The following is a 13,425-nucleotide window of genomic DNA, read 5'->3' as shown; positions in this document are numbered from 1 at the left end:
AGAAGATGTTCCTGCTCATCAGTGGGATGATACGTGATTAAGACTGTTAAATGGATGTTAATCCAGCCACTGGCCACGCCCACACTACCTCAGCTCACCATCATGTTTGCTGTAAAATGTTTTAAAGGTAAAATATGATTTCTTCAATTAAGAAATTTTTATCTCAACCACACAAGGTGACAGCTTAGAAATCCCCCCCCTACTCCTCAGTTATAAAGCATCTAAATGGGAGAGGCCGAGTTTCTGCGTTGTATAAATTATTTATGAAAAATTCCAAAGAATCAACACAGTCTATTTTAGAGGCTCGGAGGAAAGATTTGCAAATGGATATATCAGATGATGAGTGGTATAAATCATGGTCCTTGGCCCAGAGTCACACAATTAATGTGCAATCACGACTACTTCAATATAAATGGTTAACAAGACAATATCTTACACTGTCAAAAATGCATTATTTCAATTCAAACCCCCAGACACCTGTATTAAATGTGGAGTGGACAGGGTCACTGCATATGGGAGTGTCCACATGTGAAAATCTTTTGGGAAAAGGTAATAAATCTGTTGAGTCAAATTATTGGTGATGTGATTCCACTTCATCCTAAAATATGTACTTTAAATACATATACCCGAATAATTTTGTACCTGCTGCAAACAACAGAGCTCTGTTAACGACTGGACTTTTGGAAGCCAAGCGCTGTATTGCTATGTGTTGGAAAAATCAAAAAATATGTGGAGTATCTCAGTGGCTTAATGGACTGACATCTATACTATCTATGGAGAAAATAACTTATACATTAAGAAGAAACTCTAACTTGATTTGTATATCTGTCCTTCCCTTCTGTTATGGTTTGCTTTGTTTTCGTTTCTATTACTATGTTCTTTCTGTTGTTGTTGTTGTGGTACTTTTTTATTTATTTATTATTTTTTTAATGTTCACGGTGCACCATGTAAAACCGGTTAAAACCAATAAATAAATGTTTAAAAAAAAAAGTAAAATATGACGTCTTTCGATCTGGTTTACTTCCTGGAGGGTGCTAGCTTTCTTCAGTGTCTCTGAGTCATGTTGATGATGGGCAGTGAGGAGGACCGAATAAAAAACATAACACATTGTAAATGTGATACCCGCTAAGATCATGTCCTTTAACTTTGATGATGTTTTCATTTTAAAATCCCTAAATTCACAAGTTTAAACTAGAGGCCTGGTATCATAACTGTAGTGTGAGCGGTGTCTGCCTGTACTGTACGTGAGCTTAAAGCCCCATCTTTCTTCTTCTACTGGAATATTGTGAAATCTACTGCAGCATCATGCTTCCATCTGCAGATGATCAAGCTTGATTTGAACTTTTTTTTAAAGAGGTTCGTGTTTGGGCATTCTGTGAGGAGCTTGCATGTCCTTCCACAGTCCACAGATATGCATCTGAGGTCAACTGCTGACCTGCGTGGATAATTGTGGCTCTGAGTGGGAAAGTTCCACCTATTGTTCTGTGAGCCAGACTCTTTGGGTCACATCAGAGAGGACAGTGCTGATGAACGTCACGAGACCTTTGCACATGCAGTAAGGAAGCATTTTCCTGTGTATGCAGATATCCTTCATTCATCCTTTTCATATAGTCAATGAGATTCTGAGAATTGTGATTTATTTTCAACATATACGTTTTTATTGCAGCTTTTAATGACTTTGTCGTCGGGGGGTTCCCCGGAGGGATCTTCCTTGGGGGGCTCAACCCGGGGTAGCGGTCATGTCCGGTTAGGGGCTCTGTTGGCTCTCCGGTGACTGTTTCCTCGCGGCTGCGTGCAGCGGGGCTAGGGGAGGGTCTGTGCTGACGGACGTGGGTTACTGACCTGGTAGCCTGGCTGCCCCTGGGTGGGTCCGGGATGGGCGTGAGGTTCTGGGGGCGCTCCGTCTCTGGGCTGGGACCCGGACCGGGCCTCGGCTGGGGCTTGGGTCCTGGTTGGTGTGTTGCCGGGGTTGTGGGCGGGTGGGTGCATGGGGGCCCAGCCCTGGAGCAGGGTGCCGCCGGTGCGTCGAGCCACCTGGGGGGGCTCTTCAACTGGTGGGGGAGATTGTCACATCTTGCAGGAGCTTTTCTCTCCTCAGGAGCTCCCTCTGCAGGAGGGGGAGATACAGGAGAGGTGGAGGAAGATCTCAGCCTGGGTGTTTATTGTCTTATGTAGTCTGGAAGATGAGTGGATGGTGGGGTGGGTGCAGTTTTCTCTGTGGTGGGGTTGGGTGGACTGTCCCGGGCTCTTTGTTGCCGGGCGGCGCTGCTGCACTGGGCCCGGTCTGGATGGGCCTGGGCCCCCTTTCCCTGGTGGGTCGCGGAGTATGGGGGTGCCTACTGGGGTCAGCGGGGGAGCTGGCCCCAGGGAGGGGTCACTTGCCCCTCCCTTCCTTCCCTCCCATTCTCCAGCTGCCTCCCTCTTCCCGCTCCACCACAACCACCCACACATGCAGGGCCTTGGAGTAGGGGTATGTCACCAGGGTGCAGAGGAGGCTACCCCCCCCCCCCCCCTTTCTGGCTGCTTGTACCTCAATTTTATCCCACAACTTAGACATTCACATTACTCACACTCTCATTACACATACATATAGGATCTTGGGGGTGGGCACAATCACGGAGTCCAAAGTACCATCAGGGTGTACACCTCACCCCTGGCGTCGTTGCCCACCTCTCAATTTTAAATACACGTAGACATTGAGGGCTAGCAGGAGGGACTATGCGCTTACCTGCTGCTCTGTGGCAGGTAGCTCCATGCCCTCCTGGGTTTTAAATGCACCTTAGAACACACATGCATCAACACTACAATGAGCGGGTGGAGGGAGGTTTGGAGTCTTCTCTCACCCCCGTTCTCTGCGACCTGCTGGAGCAGGGGGGCTAGGACTAGGAGGAGGAGTTGGCCGTCCGACTGCGGTCTGGAGTGTGGAGCCTTCCTGCTGCTGCGGAGTCGGGGCGGTCTGCCTCCCCCCACCACAGGGAAAAGGGAAACACCACCTGGGTCTGGGTGCAGTTCCCCCCTCCAGGGGCGGGGGCACCTAGACCCGGTTTGTAGAGTACGCTTGGGGAGTGTGATCATGTGTACAACGTCTCTTTATGTCTGTCTCCACGTTGGTTGAGTGTGGAGTAAGTGCATATGAGAGCATGAGGGTGGGAATGGATGTTTGTATCTGTGTGTGCCTGTATGTCTGTGTCTATATGTCAGGTTGGGTGTCAGGCGCCACCTCTCTGGGGACATCTCAGGCCCTCCAAGGTTTGGAGGCCTATCTCCCCCTACCACCACTTCCCCTGCCAGTGGCGGACCCCCTCAGACATCGGTGCGTTGGTGGTTCTTTGTGTCCGGGGATGGGCGTCCAGGTACACACCGGCTCACTCCTTGGCGGCCGCTTATCGGGGCCTGGAGCCTGGGGCTCGCTCGGGCCACTTCGGAGGTGGGGTGCCCCCGGCCTCTCGGCCTGGGGCTCGGTCACTCAGGCGCAGCTGGCTGCCGGCGGAGCTCACGGGCGCATCACTGCAACTCCCCCTGGCTTCTGCTCCGCGGCTGCTGAGTGAGCCCTCATCTGGGACTCTCCTCAGCTCTTTCCGGGACAGTGGCGCAGCTGCCCCTCTGTTGGTCTTCCTTGGTCTCTTGTGTTCTGGGGGCCTCTGGATGTCTGGAGTTTTGAGCTCCTCCACACCTGCTTCACGCCCTGGAGGACGGGGCTGTGGCCCCCCCACACCCTCTAGGAGATTATTACATGAAGGAACCTTTTAAAAAAACAAAAAACAAGCGCGTCCATGCTCACAGGTGTACACACGGGTGATCACACCCACAAACTACACCCTTTTTGGCTCCTACCTCAAAGCACACTGTGTTCTGTTGATCTTATGTGCTGCACAATAATGTTTAACATTTAGTATTTACTGTCATATTCCCATATATCATTGTGATCTTGTTTATTCTATTACTCTTGTTCTCTTCTGCTTGTTTTCTTTTTTCTTTCTCAGCAGGTGATCCAGGTGATTGATATATGCATTTTTTTTCTCTGCCCGTTCTGTTGGTTTTTGGTTTTTGCCCTTCTCCCCCGTCCCTCTTCTCAGCTGTTTCTCTTTCCCTCTTTCTTTCTCCCCTTCTTTCCCCCAGTCAAGTCTGTCCCGTATTCAGTAAGTGAAAATAAAATAAACAATAAAAGGTGAATCAAATGGACCATTACGGCAAGGCTGGGATGGTCAGTTTGGTAAAGTAAATCCGTTGGGCATCTTTCTTTGCCTTTAGACAACAATTCTGATGGCAAAAGAGCCAAACGGGACAGGCCAAAAAAAAAAAAAAAAAAAAAAAAAAAGAGAGTGGCACTGGGTACTTGGCCTGGAGGATTAAAACCATACAGAGATGCACTGCTAAAGAGAGGCGATTAACTTCTGCAGGTAACATTTATAATTCAGTGGAAATACATAATATAGTTCCAAATTGTGGTTCTGTATTAATAATGGTTATCAAATGTTGTTATTAGTTTTGATAAAGTTGTATTTCATGTTGTCTAGCGCCAGGAGATGGATCATCGGGTGAAGACCAGTGTGGTGGACCAACTGTCAGATGAGAGTTGCAGTTTGTTACAGAGAGGTTACTGAGTGAGGATGAGTGCAAGGATACAATCTCTCTGATGAAACATTCAGCTGATGAAGACACACTCAAGAAGAAGATGAAAATGACATTTGTTTATCGGCACAACATGGTCCTCGACCCCCTGCTGTCAAGCAACATACTGTCTGTGTTTCCACGTTTCAAAGATATCAAAGGCTTGGTGAATATTTTTCATTATTTTGACAATGTAAACACACTTTAATATTTTGTAGAAAGCAGATATAATTCTCTATCCCTGTTACAGATCGAACAGGATTTTGTACTGATGTTTGGTGAGGATGTATCAGGCAGGTTGCTGGAGAGGTGGCCAACAACATTCAAAAGAAAGATTATCCAACAAGGCAGAAAGCTTCCTTCTACCACTGACCTGAAAGAACTCTTGCTGGCAGCTGACTCTCCTGAGGATGCCACTGAAGTAAATGCTGACATTGGTATATATAATGTTTGTCACAGAACAGCTGTCTTTTTTGTATTTTGGGTCTACTCATACATTTTGTCAATCCAGATGCATTGAAATTTGTTGTTGATGATGATTCAACTTTATTGAAAACAAATATTTTTTTCAGGCTGGGACAGCAATTCTATTGCTATTACATCTGATTCCACCATCTGGTCAGGGTCAGGGTCAGGTTGTGTTTCATCTGTGGAGACACAGCTCGTGTCACTACACTTGTTGCTAATCTACACTTTTTGGTTCATAGGCCAACATAAGGACATCTTTAACCTCACAGAACAGCAAATCAACAGCTTTTTACCAGCTTATATTATCTGAAACAATGATGATCATGCAGCAGTGTTTTTTTTAAATCTACGTAGATTCACAGAGTTAACAAGATTCAGCTCTTTGCGTCACACTAAGATTTACTGATCTTATTAACATTATTTGCCTTCATTATATTAGTCAGCACTGCTCTGTGAAGAGCATCTGTGCCCAGCTGTGATCAGCTGATCATGGAAACAGGAGGTGATGAATGCGTCTCTGCTGCTTGGACTGATGTTCAGCGAGTCACACACAGATCCTACACTCATTCATTCACTGAGTGATTCCAGCTCCCACAGGGACCAGACTGAGTCCAAGTCCAGGTGAATGAATGCTGAGTTTCCTGGGTGCTGCAGGAAGTAAGTTTGCTCTTCAGTTGGGCAGAGCTGCCTTTTTGTCAGTAGCCAGCTGCTAAATGCTAACATACAGAAGCTCCATGGGCGTAGATTTGGCATGGACGGAAGATAACAACAAATAATGATTAGCTCCCCCAGCAGGTTCAAATATCTGTTTGTGTTTTTTCTCTGCTGAACGTGTCCTTTCATAAAGGACGCTCCAGTTTCTCCTCAGCTAAAGGAGACATTAAAGGGAGCACTGAAGCTCCTTTCCTTCATGTTGGGAGATTGCACTGGCCCTGATTTTGGCTGCAGACACTCAGACACTTCCTGTCACATCTGTCACTGTGGAGCTCTCCTAAGCAACTCCATCCAACCTCCACCTGCAGCAGCTTGCACTGTAAGCAGGAGAAGCTGGACAAAGTGTTACAGAGGGGCTGTAAACGCAGCAGCAGCTCTTCATTCTGCCTGCACATGTATCTGCTCCTGCTGGATTCCTCTTGATTTTATGATAAACATATATTTCTGAAATATTTCCTCATATCCTAACATGCTGACGCTCGTCCTCTGTGAGCGGTTGGTGTCTTGGCTCAGGTGATCAGTTTCTGTTTCAGGTCACTTTCTACATGCTGATCATAACATGCAGGTGACCTCAGTCAGGAGGATGATCCAGGTGTTGTGTTTACCTGTCTGCTGTGGTTTCTTACAGATACCAGACTGCATCAGCTTGGAGCTTTTGTCCACAGCTGTTGGCTGGACACTCAGATAAACACTAACTCAAAACTACACTCAGATGTTATGTTTGACCTTTGTAGAAAAGCCCCAGAGCTCTCTCGCTCTTCCTCACTTTGCAGAAGACCAATTAGTGATCAGAGTGCATCACACCTGTAGTCTTCACATGCCTGAAGCAGAGGAAGGGCCACGATGAGACAAATCACTGTTTCTGGATCCTTTATTCCTTTTCATTAGGACTGGATCTGTGTGTGCAGATGAAACATGTAGTTCCTGCTTTTCCTTATTTGTCATGGATTTGCAGTGTTAGTGAGTGATGGTTGTACTTGTAAGCTCAGGTCTGTAGGTTTCTGCAGGTGTTAGCATGTCTGGTGCTGGCAGTCACGCTTTGCTTCATAAGCTGAGGCTAAGTTGTTGTTTCTTGCTGTTTGTTATGATCTACTTTATTCATCACTTTTCCAGAACCACAAGCAACTCCATGTCCCTGTGTGACCTCAGTCAACACTCCTGCCATTAGAATCAGACATCTTCTTATGTTCTGGTCAGTCATCCTGCTCCTGCTGGTTTCTTCTTGATATTAAAATAAACATACGCTACAAAAAAAGAGGGGAACACTTGAACAACACAATGTAACTCCAAGACAAACACACCTCTGTGAAATCAAACTTCCATTACACAACTGATGTTGTTAATGGAATAGACAACAGGTGGAAATTATAGGCAATTAGCAAGACATCCCCAATAAAGGAGAAGTTCTGCAGGTGGTGACCACAGATCACTTCTCAGTACCTTTACTTTCTGGCTGATGTGTTGGTCACATTTGATCAGTGATTTCACTCTAGTGGTGGCATGAGACGGAGTCTACACAAGTGGCTCAGGTAGTGCAGCTCATCCAGGATGGCACATCAATGTGAGCTGTGTCAAGAAGGTTTGCTGTGTCTGTCTGTATAGTGTCCAGAGCATGGATGCACTGCCAGGAGACAGACCAGTACATCAGGTGACGTGGAGGGGGCCGTAGGCGAGGAACAACCCAGCAGCTAGACTGCCACCTCCACCTTTGTGCAGGAGGAGCACTGCCAGAGCCCTGCACAATGACCTCCAGCAGGCCACAAATGAGAAAAAAAAAAAAAAAAAAAAAGAAACAGACTCCATGAGGTTGGCATGAGAGCCTGACATCCACAGGTGGGGCTGTGCTTACAGCCCAACACTGTGCAGGACACAAGATTGGCAACTTCGCCACTGGTGCCTTGTGCTCTTCACAGATGAAAGTAGGTTCACGTTGAGTAGATGTGACAGACGTGACAGTCTGGAGATGCCATGGAGAACGTTCTGCTGCCTGCAACATCCTCCAGCATGGCCAGTTAGGCAGTGGGTCTGTAATGGTGTGGGGTGGCATTTCTTTGGGGGGGCGCACAGCCCTCCATGTGCTTGCCAGAGGTAGCCTGATTCCCATTAGGTACCAAGATGAGATCCTCAGACCCTCAGTGAGACCGTGTGTTGTTTTTTTGTCAGCACATTCAACTATGTACGAACAAAGTATTAAGATTATTTCATTCATTCAGATCTGGGATGTCTTATTTTTGTGTTCCCTTTATCTTTTTTGAGCAGTGTATGTTTCTGACATATGCTGACTTATTTCCTCAGATACTAACGTGCTTCAGCTCGTCCTCTGTGAGCGGTTGGTGTCTTGGCTCAGGTGATCAGTTTCTGTTTCAGGTCACTTTCTACATGCTGATCATAACATGCAGGTGACCTCAGTCAGGAGGATTATCCAGGTGTTCTGTTTACCTGTCTGCTGTGGTTTCTTACAGATACCAGTCTGCATCAGCTTGGAGCCTCTGTCCAGAGCTGTTGGCTGGTCACACAGATGAATAAGAAAAGTTCAAGGTCAAATGAAGAGACAACTATCCCTGCAGTAGACAGCTCTGTGGCGATGTGTTTCAGTACAGTAGTTACTTTATAGGTGATAACAGTCTTCCCTGGGTTAATGCACAGTTTCCACTATTCAACATCTGACTAAAAATAGTTGATGTTGTGCTTTGATGATGAAGATCCAAGAAAAGGAACGTCGACATGTCCTGTACAGCGTAACACCCGCCTGTACACACGGCATCAAAAATAATAATCTGTTTGTGTTTTTTTTTTAAGCCAAATAACTGTTTAAAGTGCAAGCAAGAATAAACATGACATACAAGAACCAGTAGACTAAACACGTGGCCCCTCTACAGCAAACGTACATCACACACTTTATATGTCACAATAAATGGAAAGAACTGCAGTTCATAGTGCTGTGACAAAGGATTCACATCTTTCCTCTTTTCTTATTTTTGTACAGTTTTTAACATGTTTCAGATCATCAAACAAATGTTAATATTAGACAACGATCACCCAAAATAAATATGGAATTCACTTTTTAAATGATCATTGAATTCTTGGGGGAAAGTTTTTCAAACCTACCAGCCAAATGTGAAAAAGTGATTGGTAACAAGAACTGCAATCAAGCTCTTTTGTTAACTAGCAATGAGGAACTTTGGCCCACTCTTCTTCTTCTTCTGCTTTTTTATAACCTTGTATTTTGTCATTTTCATGACAAAAAAGCACTAGCAAAACAAAAACAAGTACAAGCAGGCAACCAGGATGTTAACATTCTCTGACATAGGACCATGGAAACCAAACAGACCAAGACCAACGAGAGAGAGATTTCATAAGGGGAGTTTATAACCTTATAGTACAGCGTTCCAGGATTCTGTTTCAGTCACTGAGGTATCTAGTCACAAAGCTCCACCTCTGTGGGAAGATGTCCAGTTTCAGTTGCAAACTTGCTGTCACTCTCCTCCTATTGTTTTTTTTAGCTATCAATAGGAGTATTGTTAGAATAGTTTCTGTCGGGACTATAGGTCTAGCTAGGTATAGATCCTAAAAGAGATGTGATTGGATTTATTGGAGAAATAAGTTGGAGGATTTTGTCTGTTTCTTTTTTGATTCTTGTCCAGAATCCTTGGATTAATGGACAATCCCAAAATGTATGTGAATAATCTCCTGTTTTCCCACATTTTCACCAACATAGTTCTATATCAGGTTCTTTATAATATGAGGAGATAACAAGAGCTGTATTAAAAATCTGAATTAAAATTTCCAGTCAAATTCTCTCCACAGTTGACTGTTTATTCCTTTGCAACAGCTTTTGGAGAGCTCTTCCCACACATACATCATCAGTAATTTTAACATTTAAGTTTAGTTCCCATTTCTCCTTAATACATCCCTATTTTAGCAGCATTTATTTATAAGCTTTTTGCATACAAATCCATCTAAGTCTTTAGAGGGGAGTTGGAACTGTTTCTGAAGCTGGTTAAATGACTCGAGCTTTGTTCCATTAAATACTTGATATATTGTATGAAGGCCTGGATTGGCCCACGTCTTAAAGCTACTGTCCCACACAGAAGGCTGGAATTCTAGATTGCCTCTCACTGGTACGGCCTTTGAAACAGATAAATGACTACAGATGCTTGTTTTCCACATCTTCAGAGTATGTTTTATCCAATCATGAATGCAAAGTTGGGTTTTTGACCAACTTTGCATTCATGAGAGGTAGTGTTAATAAGACATGTTCTTAGCTGTACTTTCTTCTATCTGGATCAAGATTTCTGATCATTTCTAAGTTCGGCAGCCCCAGGCAGAGTGCCAAGTCTTATTCTGCGTCTCTTTTTCTGCCAAATGAATGTGGAGATTTGTGTATTTAGTATATCAAAGGTGGACAGAGGGACTCTTAAAGGTAATGTTTGGAATAGAAACAAAAGACAAAGAAGGTTCATCCTCACCACTTTGGCTGCTCCAAGTAATGAAAGGGTCAGAATATCCCATTGTGTTATGTCTTTCTTTATTTGTCAAATGAGCTTATTATAACTGGCTTTAAAAAAATCGCTGGGATGTTGGTGTGGGCCCACTCTTCTTTGAAAAATAGCTTTAATTCAAACACATCATTCATTTTCAGCATGAATGGCCCGTTTAAGGTCACGTCAAAGCAGCTCGGTCCAGACTTTGACTGACCAAACCTTCATTTTGCTTATTTGCTGCTGTATTTCACATTGGTCTTTCACACAGGGCAGCTAGGTTTGGATAACTTTCCCCCCTTAATTAATCATGATTTCAAAACTTCTGTATTTACTCGCATCATCTTTGTCTAAAATGACAATCTGTATGCTCGAGCTAGCACCACTCCTGTGCCAGAGGCAGTTCCCAGCATTTGGTCTCTGGCACAGGCTCAGGTGTCTGACAGGTGTACCCATCTGTCAGTAGAGAATGGCGGGGGAGGGGCAGCAGCACATTGCATTATTGGTTACTCTGTTGGCCCTCTGCCTCCATCCTTCAAGTATTGACTTTCCTTTGATATGAATCTAATGTCAACAGGTTTTGTCTGAGGGAACATTTGGAATGAACACTCACTGAATTAAGACATGAAACCAGTTCTCCTCTCTGAGTCCCTGAATACTAGCAGTTCTTGGGAAGCCAAACCTCTCTGATGTATGTAGTATATCATGATCCATAAAGATTATATAGACATATTCATTTTCCTTGTTTCAAATAATATGAACCAATAAAAAACAATTAATCAGTCTGATTGATGCTGAGTCTTCCCTCGGACTGGGGTTGTTGAACTTCAGGACACACATGGACACAATAAGTAGGAGGGAAGCTAGACAGGAAGTTGAAACTTATTTTCCATAATAAACCAGAAAGATGTAGGTTAAAAAAACCCCACACGTATAAGATAGAGGGAAACATGATGCATGAGAAAAACGACATGGATTTACAGTAAAGTCAAAACACAGTGAGGACCCAGAGCAACAACACAAGCTGGCATCTGTCTCACTCCATAGATGAAAAGCGCTGTCATGCCGCTTCACATCACTTATGAATTCATCAACAAAGAAGAAAGCATTTGCAGACACTGAGAATAAAAATGCTAACACCACCACCATCCAGCTGCAGACTCCAGGACAATGTGTCTGCAGAGCCCTCATCGCTCCTCTGTTTGTCTGGGCGTCACATCAGGAGGGAGTGATGAGCTATAATCATGTTCTGCTTTGAAGCTTGAGCTGTCTGGCTGAGGAGACTGTAGGCAGAGCTGTGCTCTCTGGGCTGAAAACATTTTTCATTGACAAGGGAAATAAAGCCCCGCAACAGATTTCAGACCTTTCCAGGGTGTACCCTCCTTTCACACTGTGGTAACTGCCATGGGTTCCAACCCCCTGAATTGGATAAGTATAAGAACATGGATGGATGGATAGAATTCAAAGAAAAAAAGAGAAATAGTTTTATCAACAGGTCATGAGAGGAGTTTTGTAAACTGGCTCATTTCTGACTAAAGACTGTGCAAAGAGCAGAGGCTCCATTTAAACTGCCCCAGTGGTATTGGTCTGTGGCTCTTTTCTTATCCCTTTAAAACTGCTCAGAGTGTGCACGCTTCGTTTTGTGTAACTGTTTTTAAATCACTGTAGGAACCACATAAGCTAGCGCAATAATTTTTTTTGCCTATGAAACAGGAGGAGTTGTACTTACATCTTCCATCAGCTTGTCCTAAGTGACGGTTTCCTTCCACATATAGCTTTGCAAAAATTGCATAAAAAGCACTTCCATCCATCCATCTTCTTCCGCTTTATCTGGGGGGGTCGTGGGGTCAGCAGCCTAAGCAGTGAAGCCCAGACCTCCCTCTACCCAGCCACCTCTTCCAGCTTATCTGGGGAAACACCAAAGCATTCCCAGGCCAGCCGAGAGATATAATCTCTCCAGCGTGTCCTGGGTCTTCCCCGGAGCCTCCGCCTGGGGGAAAATGCCCAGAACACCTGACCTTGCAGCAACAAAAACACAATATTCCAGGAACACGCCTTGCCGATCCGATCAACTTTTTTTAACATTTCCTACTTTGGAATAGACGTCAGCGCGAACTATCTCATGTCCGCCATTACCTGCCCGAAACTGGAAGTGACGTCATTTTTGCGGAAAATGTAGTTTTTTGCCTCCAGGGCCTCATTAGTTTAAAAGTTATGTTTAACTTTATGCTTTTCTGTATCGCTTCTGGGATGCCTAGAACTCAAATTGCTCTGCTGGAAAAAAGACATGTTTGCTGGGTATATGTGCTGTTCAGTTGTGCATATCGCAGTTGTGATCAATGACGTTTCACACCGCAGATTTTCCTCAGATAGTTCAGGTTTATTCCCACAGTTGTTGAGTTTTACTGGGAACTTATCTGACCAGCATCATTTTAAACATATAGAATCTTTTTTGACAGCATCAGAGCTCACGGCCGATACACTTGCGTCAGATGTCAACAATCGAATTGCCCCCAAATTTTACAATACTTTTAAAAAAAAAGGTAAATATGAACCTTCTCCCTGTCTCATTAGCTGTCATCCATAGTGATGTTGTTGGTAATGGCAGTTTTACTGATGTTCAACCCAAGACAACTCTGAGTCTGCATGTTTGTGTTAAAGTGTGAACATCAAACTATATGCCAGTTTTTAAATTGTGTAAATAGGCCATGTAAAACCAGAGTTAAGATTAAAAACTATGTGCAATTTTTTTTTCCTGAATTGTTCCTATTGGTGGAAAAATATACCATGCCCACCAATCAAAACATTGCCATTGTTGTTCATCAAGAGACTTGTCAAAGCACATATGAAGACCAACCTCCCCCTGCTCATTGGATCTGCTGCAGTCCCTAATGGGGAATTGGTTTGCAGTATGTCCATAAAAAACAAACAAACAACTAAACACATCACATACACACACACGAATAATATAAGCCTGAGAAAACAACCTAGATTTTATCATCAAAAAAGTGCAATCTGCAACGGCAACAACACTCATGGTTTAGTTTTATTAGCTATGATAATAGCAGTAGGTACAAAAGACAGTCTATGTCTCTTTGTCTTCACTGCAGGCATTTTATAATGATGATCAAGGAGTTGAAAGTCATTAAAG

The 13,425-nt window shown here is 44.2% G+C and overlaps 1 pseudogene; it reads left to right on the top strand.

Moving 5' to 3' along the window:
* The first annotated feature begins 54 nt into the window (after positions 1–54).
* LOC146578104 (uncharacterized) lies at positions 55–7,485 on the top strand (annotated as a pseudogene).
* Positions 7,486–13,425: the final 5,940 nt, after the last annotated feature.

This window comes from Mchenga conophoros, linkage group LG3 (assembly GCF_057382185.1).
Source record: "Mchenga conophoros isolate Kocher_MC1m ecotype Shallow Benthic linkage group LG3, M_conophoros_male_GT1.1, whole genome shotgun sequence".
In the NCBI taxonomy this organism is placed as follows: Eukaryota; Metazoa; Chordata; class Actinopteri; order Cichliformes; family Cichlidae; genus Mchenga; species Mchenga conophoros.
Note: the sequence above shows the minus strand (reverse complement) of the source record. Positions and strands in the feature narration are given on the sequence as shown.